Raw genomic sequence first — 13,115 nt, forward strand, 5'->3', positions numbered from 1 at the left:
ATCAAATGTTATTGTTTTATTTTCAACTTTTCACTTTAAAATGGTTCAAATATTGTCATGGAGCAAATCGTTCAAGTCATTGTTCTCGTTGACAAAAGTAAAAACACTTTTGTCTGCTAACATTTTGGCAGTAATTTTTGTTGGAAAGGTGGAAAAGTAATGTTTCTTCTTCACCATGAAGTTCTCTGAAAATTCGCCTTTATCTTTTCACTGAAGGAGGTTTCTAGCTCTGGCTTGTAAAGATAGCATTAAATGGAATATTTCTCCACTTCCAGAAAGCGGTTATGCTTCAGTGCAACAAACCACAACCCGAAAACATGAAGAAATCAGGGCATGAAAGCTTACTGTAGAGGGTTAGAGCATTCTCTGAGCAAAGCAGTGTAGTGTTTTTATTCAGAGTAGTGAATCATAATTCTGAATAGGAGCTGAAAAAGAACACAGAGAACATCAAATAGCAGAGAAAAATGACTCTTTTGTTATGATATTTTGATATATTCATGCCTCATACTTCTCCACTGTGATGGAGAAATGTTCCTTTGTTTGTATGCTGGTCGCTCACTGAAGGATTTCTCCTAGAAAAACAGTGCAAAGAAAACAAGTAGCAGCATTGATCCATGCCATACAGAGGTATGTAAGCATGTTTATATTTAACAAGATGCAGTGAGCTTGAGGTGGTGTCATTTTATGAAGGAATCCATGATTAATGATGTGTGGGTGTGTGTATGTGTGTGCATGTGTGTGTGCATGTGTACATGTTCAGGACTGAATGTCTTGACTTTGTAAAAAAAAACCAAAAAGAAATCAGACAATGACAAAATCATTTATACTTTGAAAAGTGTGGTGTGTTTTTATTTTTAAATCTCCATGTTTTATTTGTGCCTCTTTTTAAAACTGAAAAGGGAACACTTTGCTTAAATCCTGCTACATGACAGTGACATAACCATGCCAGAAACATGTCAGGTAGATGTTATATGCTGACATGGGTTGTCATGATTTTGTTTAGTAATAACAGTAATAACAGTAAAAAAAAATGTTACCAGTAATAACAGCATATGACCTCTGCCATGACATATTTATGGCATTTTTGTCATTTTTATGTAGCAGGGTTCAAGTGAGGTGTTACTGAGTTTATGCAAAGTGCATTTTTTATTATTATTATTATTATTATTATTATTATTATTACATAGAGGTTCTTACATATACATGATACATATATTACATATAGATACTTACGAAAGCATAATATATGAGAGTCATATTTACTTATAGGTTATTATATATGTTACATATGTGGGACATTTTATTACATACACATATGCTATATAATTAATATGGGATATTCTTCTTATTGTTAATATTATTGGTATTATTATTATTGATGACAATAAAAATACTACTACTACTACTACTAATAATAATACATACTAACGTCATTTCTGTCAAAATAAAACCTTATCTCCATTTCTTTCTTTTCTTTGCGTATTTGAAAATACCAGCTGCTGCTTACATTATGTCAAATTTTCATGACAAACAGATCAATGAACATGGTCCAAAATGACTTGTCTTGTCTTGTTATATTAACATTCATATAAAGAATGTTTTACTTCCTTCTCTGGTACAGTTACTCATTCAGACAGACGAGGTTTTGTTCCGACAGCAACAATATCATAATACGTTTGAGACACATGTATGATTCTACATCCTGACACTGTATAAAAGCAAATATCTGTGTGGATTGATTGTTAAAGGAATCATTCTTCCCATAATTCTCCACTATTCGAAGAATTATGCCGAACATGGCAGCGCACACAGAATCAGCTTTCAGCATGGAATTCAGAGAATTCTAAAAAGCTGGTTTATGGTCTCGTTCATTTACCACAATGACTGTCTCTCCCACACCGCCTACATTTAAATCTCATAACTGACTAAATGCTTTATGATTACAGCTTCACTCACTTAGCTTTACTGTAGTCCTGGGGGAACACAACACTCCAAACATCAGAGTGTGTTACAGTAACGGCTGTGTGTATCTTTGGCCGCTGGGTGTTTTCTGAGAGGATGTGATTAGATTTCCCAGCATGCACAGCACCTCCAGGCACTGGCCGTGGCATGTGTGTCATGTGTGGCGGCTTGCTTTGGCAGCCATTCCCTTGCCCCCGTGCTCCGCTCCGGACATTGCGATCATAACTGTCTCCTGTTATGGTCAATCGTGATGTAGAAATCACCAGCTGAGCTGCGGCACATTAAAGAATCCTCATCTGAAGGGGCTTCACTGATCAGTTCTCTTTGGATTATACCAGAAGTCCAGTCCCCTTGACTTATGTTTAGGCAGCTGTGCAGGATATATATGCATTGTAGCTTGTTTGTACTGTAATATTTCAGCTGGAGTGTGGATTGTGTTGATGTGGGGGGAATGGCACCCAGGACACAATGAGTATCTGTATAGTATGACTGACATTTAGATTTGTGAGAATGGCATCAGTAGGAAATTGGTTAGTTAATAAACTCCTCAGTAGAAAGAGAGATGAGAATACAGTGGTATAAAAACCCTGGGCACTGGGCTCTGTTATGCTGTGGGAGGCATTCTGCTGGCATGGTTTGGGTCAGCTTGTTCCCTTGGAGAGATGGGTCCCTACAGATAAATACAAAGTTATCCTGACTGATCACCTTTATTCTGTAATGAAACATTTCTATCCTAATGGGAGTTGTCTCCTCCAGGATGAGAGTGACCCCATCTACACGGCAGGAGGGGTCACTGACTGGTATGATGAATGTGAAAATTATATAAATCATATGCTGTGTCCTTCGCAGTCATCAGATCATCAAAATGGTGTCCTATCCCTCCAGTACTGTTCTAGACACTTGGGCCCAGTCCCATTTCACCACTTAACCCTTACCCCTCCGTTTTGTGTGTTCATGCCTAGGGGTAGAGCGTCCCGATTTTTGTTGAAAGGTGGGGCGAAGTGTTAGGGCTACATGGCTCTCCAAACGGAGGTTTTTCAGAGGCACACTCCAAAGTGTTATGAGGAAGAACGGTAAACAGCAAGATGGATGCGCAAGCGACCAAAGAAACACACAAATGAGACAATTTTTTCCATTAAAAAGTACGATAACCATTATATTATCTTAGTTTAATATTGTTTCTATGTGTTAGTCCTTTTCTTCATAACAAGAAAAAAATTTGCTAGTAGTATGCTGATATATCGGTAGCCAGCTTGCTAAATTTCCCCTTAAATGGTGCAGCAGTAACATTCTGGCACTGCTGCCCTAAGGTGGAACGGAAAAATTCAAACAAGAAGCTGGTGAATAGATACAGCTTCACATCACCGAAGAATCAGGGGTGGGCGATGATAAATAATTATCGCACCCCCCTCTTTGAAGGAATATGATTCCCTAAATGTAACCTTCTCCTCTGCTATCATGCAGACTGGCAGGGTCGCCTACAGAGCACCACTAGTAGCCTGTTAATGAAGTAATGTTCTTTTTATTTGAGGTTCCCATTTCATAGGGGAAGATTTCAGCCACTTGTAACTCAGTTCCGAGGGTAAGGTGACACTCAAAAACAAGGGGTAGGGGTAAAAATAAGAAATGGGATTGGGCCTTGAAGAATCTATAACAAGGTGCATAGAAGGTGTTTTGGTGGCTTGTGGTGGCCAAAACACTTTATTTAGACACTTTATGTTGGTATTATAGCATCTAAACACAGTCTTTGCTTTATCGTTCTGTCTCTTCTATTTTTTTGCACCAACTCAGACTCAACTAATCAACAGATTAGGGCAATCAAAGAGTAAACCCACAGGAAACCCATATTAACCCACACTAACAATGAATGAATAGTTTCCACTAAAGTGAATTATATACAGTACATTACTAATGTGCAAACATAATTATTCTGTCCTACAAGCTCAGTCTCACAGTATTCGTTGTAACAGCCCGTTAAAATAAATGAATGTAAGCAAATTTTTCCAGCCTACACTCTTAAAAAAAATTTTCACAAAGGGCTCTATGGAGCGTCGCCATAGAAAAACCACTGGATGTTTTTTGAAGAACCAGTTTTCATAGACGATGTCTAAGTGTGGAAAACCTCCACTAATATAACAGTTCTATTTCCATTAAAGGGTTTTTCTAGAACCATTTAGGAACCTTTATTTATAAGATTATATTGAGGTGTAGTGAAGCTCTGTGGTCCAAAACTTAACCTGTGGAAATTTGAAGGGAAGAATATTGTGGCGCCAAAGACATCCAGTGGCATTAGATGGAAAGAAGAACTTTGGGAAAGAAGCACCTGGACAAGAGCTCAAATAAACTGCTCTGTTCTTTTCATGGTTCTTGCTGAACAAAGCTGTTTGGTAGTAGCAGAGTGAGGAGAGGAGGAGCAGGAGGAGGGAGCAGAGAAAGGCTTCTCTAGCTGTTCTCAGAAGAGATCCAGCTGGATTAGAGCAGGGACCCTCTCCCTCCCACAGCTCAGGGATGGGTCACCTCCCCTCGGGCCACGGCAGATAAAGACGTCCATTCATCCAGTGTCCAGTCAACTGTTTGGTCTGCTTCTTTCAACTGCTGCCCTGCTGCCGGTGCTCATACTGTACGCTTTTGGCACTGGCATGAACTTCTTTCTTTGAAGGAATTGCTTTTACATGCACAAGCGACTTTGACATTTGGGGGAGTTTCAGAGTGACTGAGACTGCTCCTGTTGTGCCTCTGTTTGGATGCTTTTGCTTTCAGTTCTGGTGTTTATCATTGCTTTCGTTAGTACTCATGTTTCCACTGCTGCTGATGACTAAGGAGAAGCGTTATATGATTGTATGAAAAAGTGTCCTCTTGAAATCATACATGCTTTTATCAGAAATGCTTTAACCTTTTAATGCAGAGACAAAATCAAGCAACTTCTACTTTGTAGTTGACTCTTGTTGCTTAATAACATGAGTCTTAGTGTTTATTTTGAGATGTAACATTTATTTTGATATGTAAAGAGCTTGTATTTTGTTTGTGTCACAAAGTACCATTTTTAGAGAACATATGAACACTAACATACTTCACACTTGACCTCCACCTTTTATTGTTTCTGATGAAATCAATAATAAGGTTTTCCATATCAATGTGAGCTGCATTTTAAATGTGTCCCCACACTTTCTCAGAAACTATCACAGTGCATCCAACGATGATGACAGCATGGAACTTAACTCTTATAAAAGTAGGGAGATGAGTGATAAAAAACCCTTAAGAACCATAAGCTCAGAGCTCTCACTGAGCTCAATAATTATTTCAAAGCAGTAGAAATCTGTGTACATTTGCTTTTTTCTGGTTGTTGCTCTGCGTTGTGTGAGTCTACTTTCCTCTCTTTAGCACTTTAAAGACAAACACCTGCATTATTTTAAATGCGTACACACTTTACAAAATTAGTTTTGTTTCCTTAGATTTTATTTCTTGATGTAATGAAAATAAATGCTCCATTGGTGAGTTTTTTGTCTGTTGTACAATTGTATGCAAGTTTGAACACTCTGGTCAAATTACATATTTTGTTGATTTTCAAGTGAAAATACAGGGAACTAAAATATGGCATTTTATTTGCATAATATATATAAAAAAAAACATAAAATATAAAATGTGGCATAACTTTTTCATAGGCTATGTTTTTTCTCTAATATGTTAAATTCAGCAAATAAAAAATAATTATGCATTAAAATATGCAGAAATGTGTTCTCTGTAGAGGATTATTTAACTTACTTTGGCTTAAAAAAAAAAACAAAACAAGTAATTTGACTGGGGTGCCCTAACTTTTGCATATGACAGTAAATGAGGGCCTTTAAGCTGCTGCTTTATTTTGCTTAGCATCTATTTTGGTAGGCAGTTTAAATGGCAGTGTGCATAATCAACACACTAGGCTTATTTGAGGGGGCTGTATTACTCAGTAAAACTAGGAGATGCAGTATAAATAAGCAGCAGACCCCAGTATTGCAGTATTGGTTGTTACAGTGACGACACTACACAGCACCAACATGTTATGAACCCTTTTTGTACAGTGTGATAACCTGTGGGATTTACATTGATGGCTGTGAAACTGCAGGCAAATACAATGAGGCTCATTGATATGCTATAATACTGCCAATACGCACAATACTACCAAGCTCATATAGTGAAGGCTGGCACATGCTTCAGGTAAAGACAGCTACCACATCTTTATGAACTGTCGCTATGACAACATCACTAGATGGCTCAACACGCTTGGAGGAGAGCACTACCTGCCAGTTCTGTTATGTCAGCTAAAAGACACCCACGTTGACTTGCTGAGTGATGTGGGGAAATGGAGGGCCATCCTACCCATCCAGAAAGAGCAAGAGGGCCAATGCTTATACAGTTACGCCACGGTGATAGAAAACATGGTAGCACACAGAAACATTCAATTCCACATGCTGTTCCATTGAACTATGACCAGTGTGCACACTGCTCAGTCTCTCTGGGGGCAGATTTACATGACCTAAAGGAGACAAAAGAGACATCTGGATCTATCTCTAACAATATATTAGCTAATATAGGGTTAAAATGACTTAAAAGCATAATGTTAAAGGCTGCCGTGTATCGCAAGACAAACACTGTGGTGCTATTCTACCACTATTTGCAGCATGTGCTTTTAGACCATACAGGACAGCTTTCCCCGAAACTTTTAAAATAATGGTTTTCCACAAAGCATCCATCATTTTTGATGCTGTGAGGCACCTGGGGGCGCTTGGTTCCGCTTGATGAGATATGTGCATGTTTTTGGTTATCGCGTACTATTTTAGTCACATCTCACTGCACAGAGAAGCTGCACCAACCCAGACACACTTTTAAAGAACATTTTTATGATGGCTAACTTTGAGATAGCATCTATTTTTAGAGTAGCCCTTATTTATCAAGAATGTCAGTTGAACCAACCCTTATGTGCAGAGAAGACGGATGACAGGGGAGGCTACAATATTTAACAACACACTAATGAGCAGAGATGACACCTCACATAGGAAATAATGCAAAAATGCAGGCAACGTTATTACAAGATATAGTGTTGAGGCATTACTCAGTGCAAAGAAAAGTCTCTGGGCTGAATGTGAAAGTATTCAGTGAATGGACAGAGTAGTTTTAAAGCTCCAGTTCTATTTCAAGAGTTCTGTAGTACACTGGTAGAAATAAAGGTTCTGTGCAGGTACATTTTTCATTCATCAAGGTACAAACAGTGTCAGTGTACCCTCAAAAGGTACAACAGAGGTTTTAAGGTCCAATTGTGTACCTTAAATAAGTTTTTCCAGGTGAAAAGTACAGATTTGTATCTTTTCATAACCTAATGTTTTAAAACAGAACAACAAAATAAACTTAGAAACTTGGAAATTAACTTAGAAAATATAAATTATGTAAATTATGGTACAGTTATGTTCCCTGAATAAAAGTACTGAAATGTACCTTTGAGGGTACCACCCCAGTGACAAGAGGGGTCCTGCCCCAGTGACAGTTTACTACCTTTATTTCTGAGAGTGTGAAGAAAATGGTTCTATATAGAATCATGAACACTCAAAGAACCCTTTGCATGATTAAAGGGTTATTTTTATCACAAAAGTGTTCTTAATAATGTACTCTAGATGGTTCGATATAGAACCTTTTTGAAAAGGGTTCTATACAGCACCAAAAAGGGTTCTTTTATTGTTACAGTGTCAAGTTTGTAACAATAGAAGAACCTTTTTGGGTGCTATATAGAACACTTTTCAAAAAGGCTCTATATAGAATCATCTACAGCTCATTCTCCATCAGTCTGAAGGACCCTTTCATGATGCAACGAACCCTTTGATCATGCACAGGGTTCTTTGAGTGTTCATGGTTCTATAAAGAACCATTTACTTTACTAAAGAACCCTTGAAGAACCATCTTTTTTAAGTGTGCACAAACATGGACATCACGCATACCAGCCACTCTGGGGCAGATTTTAATGAGCTAAGGGGGACAAAGTATCTGAATGTATTGCTAATGAGATGTTAACTGCATTTTCCCTGAAGCTTAACTGAGGGTACAGATAATCAAACTGAGGGTTAAGTTATGCTTCTGAATGCCTCTAAAAATAGGCCTGGGACCAATGATGCATAGTGTTTCCAGATGGTAACAGTATACTCTCAGAAATAAACTGAAAGAAACTGTCACTGGGGCAGTACCCCTCTTGTCACTGGGGTGGTTCCCTCAAGGGTACATCTCAGAACCTTTAGTCAGGGAACATAATTGTTCCATAATCCATTGAAATGGTATTTTCTAAGCTGTACTGACTCCACACACCCCGTCTCGTCTCCAGGCTTTATATTTTGTTGCTCTGTTTTAAAACGTTCTGTTATGAAAAGATACAAATCTGTACTTTTCACCTGGAAAAAAACTTATTTAAGGTACATAATTGGATCTCAAAAACTGCTGTTGTACTTTTGAGGGTACATTTACATTGTTTATGCCTTGCATAATGAAAAATATCCCTGCACAGCACCTTCATTCCAAACACCAGAGTTTTTTAAATTTTATTTTCAGATTCCATAGTTTTGATTGTGAGGCCAAGATTTTATTAGGTTTAACAAGTTTAACAAGTTTGTTTAAAATATATTGATTCATCTGAAAACAAACCAGTTTGATTTAGATAAATATCCAATTTAATTCTACACAAAGATCGCAAAGAAGCATGTCCATGTGAAAAATACTGATCTTATTAAAAAGTGGGACTGAGCTGTAAACAGTTCAACACCTAGATAGCCCACTTTGATCAATGACAGTTGTTTCTGTATAAAGATGGCAAATGAGAGATGCTTGGACGAGTCTAAGGAGCGCACCGACGGATTTTTTTTGAAAATTTAAGACGTTCATTTGCCTGTACTGTTTACTGTATTGAAATCAGTATGTCTTCAGTAGACACTGCATTTGCTGCACCCCCGCTTTGTTTGTACAAAACTATCCAGAATGCATTTCAAAGGGAGTGTAAGCCATTGGATAAGTCCCAAAGTGGAAAAAGGTTTTGTGTCAGTAGGGGCTACAGTATTTGTGTGGCTTTGTGAGGGCAGCACGGCTAAACCGGGCAGAAGTCCAGCCCAGCTGATCCGTCCGCACTGCCATGGAGCTGAAAGCCCACAGGAACCATATCGTAAACCTCAAAGCTCCATTTACATCCAAATATACTGTGTACATCACTCATTTACACAAGAGAATCTCTTTCTGTCTCTCTCTGTCTCTCTGTCTCTCTTTTCTTCCTCCACCTCTCTCTCTCCTCTATCTGTCTTCTTTTCTCTCTCCCTTGCCAAAGTCTTGCTCTGTTCTTCCCTTTGTTAAGCGTGTCTGTCCATCCTCTCTCATTCACAGTCTGTTTGTCCATCCTCTCTCATTCACAGTCTATCTGTCTCTCTCTCTTGACCATTTACCTCTTTGTCTCTTCTTTGTACCTCACCCATGTCTCTCTCTTTCTCCCTTTGCTCTCTCTCTCTCTCTCTCTTGTCTCTCTATTCTCTTGCCCATGTATACCCCCCCTCACCCAAGTCTCTCTTCTCTCCTTTATTGCTCTTGCACTGGTCTCTCTCTCTCTCTCTCTCTCTCTCTCTCTCTCTCTCTCTCTCTCTCTCTCTCTCTCTCTCTCTCACTCTCACTCTCTCTCTCTCTCTCCCTCTCTCACACACCTTTACTCAGGTATCTTTCTCTTTCACATTCTGTCTCTCTCTTTCTCAGTCTTTCTTTGTCTCTCCTCTCTTATTTTCTTTTTCTTTTTCTCTCGCTCCTTTACCCAAGTTTCCCTCTCTCTCTCCTTTACCCAAGTGTCTCTCTCTCTTCTCTCTCTCTATATGCTTACCCGTGTCTACCCTCTCTCTAACCCATGTCTCTCTCTCTTTTACTTAGTCTATACCTTTCTCTATCTCTTTCCCTCTTTCCCCTTTGTCTCTCTCTTTCTCAGTCTTTCTGTGTGTCTCTCTCTCTCCTCTCTCATTCTCTTTCTCTTGCCTTTTTACCCAAGTTTCTTTCTCTGTCTCTCTCTCTCTCTCTTTCTCTTTCTCTCTCTCTCCCCCTCTCTCTGAACTCAGGCTCCTCCCCTTCACTGTCAAGCACGCTGTCTCTCCTCACCCCTCCTCTGTTTGGCTCAGTCAATGCAAGCCGAAGCCTCTCTTTGCTTGTGGCGTTTCTCAGGAATCTGTGATGACAAAACTCACATACGGAGAGAGAGAAAGAGAGAGAGAAAGAAAGAGAGAAGCTGGAGTTCACCTGGACTATTCACTGCCTTCACTATGACCCTCACTGGACTGTACAGACTGTAAGCTGGATTTAGGTGAGATGCTGTCTGAGTGAGGTGTCAGATTTTAATCAAGCTTTTTCTTTTCAGCTTCACTCAAATATTACTGACTTGTCACAACAGGTGTTAGAGAGCGAGAGGTTTGAGTCAGAAAGTTTGCATGACTTTCGTGTCACTGCTGTCTTACGGCTGGAATTTTTGCGCTACAGCAGATTATTATTGTTTTTTTTTACTTGTGAAATACTACAATCACTTAATACTGACTGGGAGCATGTACTGTACTGACTTTTATTGTATATATTCTGTAGTACATTTATAGAATATGTATTTATAAGTAGAGTGGCATATAAAAAAGTTATGTCATATTCTTCCAAGTAATTTTGGGCTGTTACTATTGGTCGTTCATCATGTCATGTTCACACAATGTACATGTCAAATGGCTTTGAAATGGTGTAAAAGACAGCTGGACTGTGGTATGTAGTTTAATAGTAATTTGGTCTAAAGAGCACCCAAGAGACATATCAATAACCAGCATGCCGTAATCCATACTATAACGCTAAGAGCAATAAGAAGGCATACTGGTAGGAGTGCTTCAGAGATCCAGAGCATAAACTGAAGGCAAAGTGTGCATTCTCTGCACTAATACATGTTAAACGAGGTTCTTGTGGAAGCTGTGAATGACATTCGTAGCACTGCGTCCTCTTGGGCTGTTTGGCTGATCTTTCCTTTTCTGTGGTCGTGAATGAGGAGGCCCCCTTTCTCAGAGGATTTGAAGAGAGGGGCTGCAGGGGAAGAGGTGAACTGACTCAATCTAATCACTCTTACACCAACACTTCCTATGGACAGGAAACTTATTTCCTTTGGGAACGGGTCTTCTCCAAGGTGGTCTATGTGTTTGTGTGTGGTTTTGGATGCAGCCTCATCTGCTGTTTCATCACATTCTGTAAGCGATTTTGAGATTAACATTGTTTATAATTTATGGTTCACTGTTTTATTTGTGTCTGATAAAGTCAAGTAAATTAGGTTAAAGTGAAGGAAGTGAAAGACTAAGGCCCAATCCCATTCCTTTTTATCTCTTCGAGTGTCACCTTGCCCCTTGGAACTGAGTTACAAGGGGTAGTGGTTGAAATCTTCCCCTATGAAATGGAACAACCCTCAAATTACTTACTTAACAGGCTACTAGCGCTGCTCTGCAGGCGACCCTGCCAGTCTGCAGTGACAGCAGAGGAGGGTAAAGTTCAGCAACCTCACTGATGGTACATTTAGGGCATCATTTGCATTCAATGAGGGGGGATGAGACAGTTATTTATTATAGCCCACCCCTAATTCTTCAGTGATATGAAGCTGAAGTCAGCTGTTCGCTAGCATGTTCAAATTTTCCCATTCTGACTTAAATGGTGTTACGTTCTGGTGCCTCAGGCATCAGAACTGCTGGACTATTTAAGGTGGAACGAGAAATTTAGCTAGCAAGCTACCAAGTACTCAGCATAATACTAGTGATTTTTGTTGTGCTTGTTATGAAAAAAGACCACAAAAACAACATTAAGTTTAATAACAACATGAAACTAAGATGATACGAACAGAACTTACATTTGAGGGTTTCTTTGGTCGCTTGTGCAGCATCTTGCCAGTTATTCTTTTCTCATAGCACTCTGTTTGGAGTGTTTCTCGGAAAATCGGTTTGCAGGGTCATGTAGTCCTAACATTTCGCTCCATCCCTCTATCTCTACAAAAGTCAGGACACCCTATCCGTAAGTGTGAATGCAGAAAATGGAGCGCTAGGGCAAGGGGTGAAATGGGATTGGGCCTAACATGCAAAACTAAATCATTACGTTCCACAAGCCCAATCGTAAAGTGTTAGTTGTGTCAGGCTGTCAATAATATACATATATATACATATATATATATATAAACACTTGTTAACACCATGTACACAATATGTGTACATGAACAGTGTAGTGTGATAGTTTTCACATTTTTGTTTCACATATAATAAAGTTTTTTTCACATGCATTCACACATTTTTCACATCATAACCCTTTAAATCAAATGTGTTTTTTTTTCATGTGATCCCACACTTCTTGTAACGTGATTTTTTCCTCGTGATCACTTGTTTTTTTTACATGTGACCATATAAATGTGATCACAGTTGTTTCACGTGATCACATCTTTTTCACACCTAATCACACTTATTTTCACAGGGGATCACACATTTATAACGTGAAAAATCACGTGAGTTGTCTAAAACAGGGATTCTCAACATTTATCACCTCAAGAAAGCATGAAGGACCACGGTAAAAAAACTAACAAACAAACAAAAAAAATAATTTTTGGTAAATTGTTTGGGTGAATAGCCCAGCAATATGTGATGTTTATCACTAAACATAAAATATCTACAGATTAGGCTAATATTGACTTGTTTTATTCTAGAAATCAGGTGAAGTGGTTGCAAAGTAAGCAGAATGTTTTGGCATGTTTCTGAAAGTTTTCAAGGCAAGGAGCAAAAAAATAGACTAAACGTGTTTGTCACAGGGCTTATATTAATGTTGTTAGCTATTTGAAAACATCTTAGATTTCATTTTTATTATCAAGTCTATAATTTATTCACTGATTTTTATGACAACGTGCCATCAATGGCCCACTTTAGACCACTGGCTCCCCCTCAGTATAGGCCCATGGACCACCAAAGCGTGTTTTTCGGCCCACTTGTGGTTGATGGCCCAGTGGTTGGGTTTAAAAGTTCTATTATTATTCATAAAGTGTGTGGGATGGTTCTTTCGGGAACTAAAGGCGGTTCTTTTATGCCATCGCTCAAAGAACCTTTTGTGGCACTTTTATTTTTTAAGAGTGT

At 38.8% G+C, this 13,115-nt stretch overlaps 1 protein-coding gene across 3 annotated transcripts in view; it reads left to right on the forward strand.

Moving 5' to 3' along the window:
• stard13b (StAR-related lipid transfer (START) domain containing 13b) overlaps positions 1-13,115 on the forward strand; it is a 154,184-nt gene that overhangs the window by 14,106 nt on the left and 126,963 nt on the right. For 2 of the 3 annotated variants that reach the window (XR_005006982.1, XM_036564879.1), the window contains exon 1: positions 10,087-10,300. The exons of the other annotated variant lie outside the window; for it this stretch is intronic. The gene's annotated coding sequence lies outside the window, so the exon portion shown is untranslated. Of the gene's footprint in view, positions 1-10,086; positions 10,301-13,115 lie in introns of those variants that run through there. 3 annotated transcript variants of the gene reach the window in all.

This window comes from Colossoma macropomum, unplaced genomic scaffold (genome assembly GCF_904425465.1).
Source record: "Colossoma macropomum unplaced genomic scaffold, Colossoma_macropomum, whole genome shotgun sequence".
In the NCBI taxonomy this organism is placed as follows: Eukaryota; Metazoa; Chordata; class Actinopteri; order Characiformes; family Serrasalmidae; genus Colossoma; species Colossoma macropomum.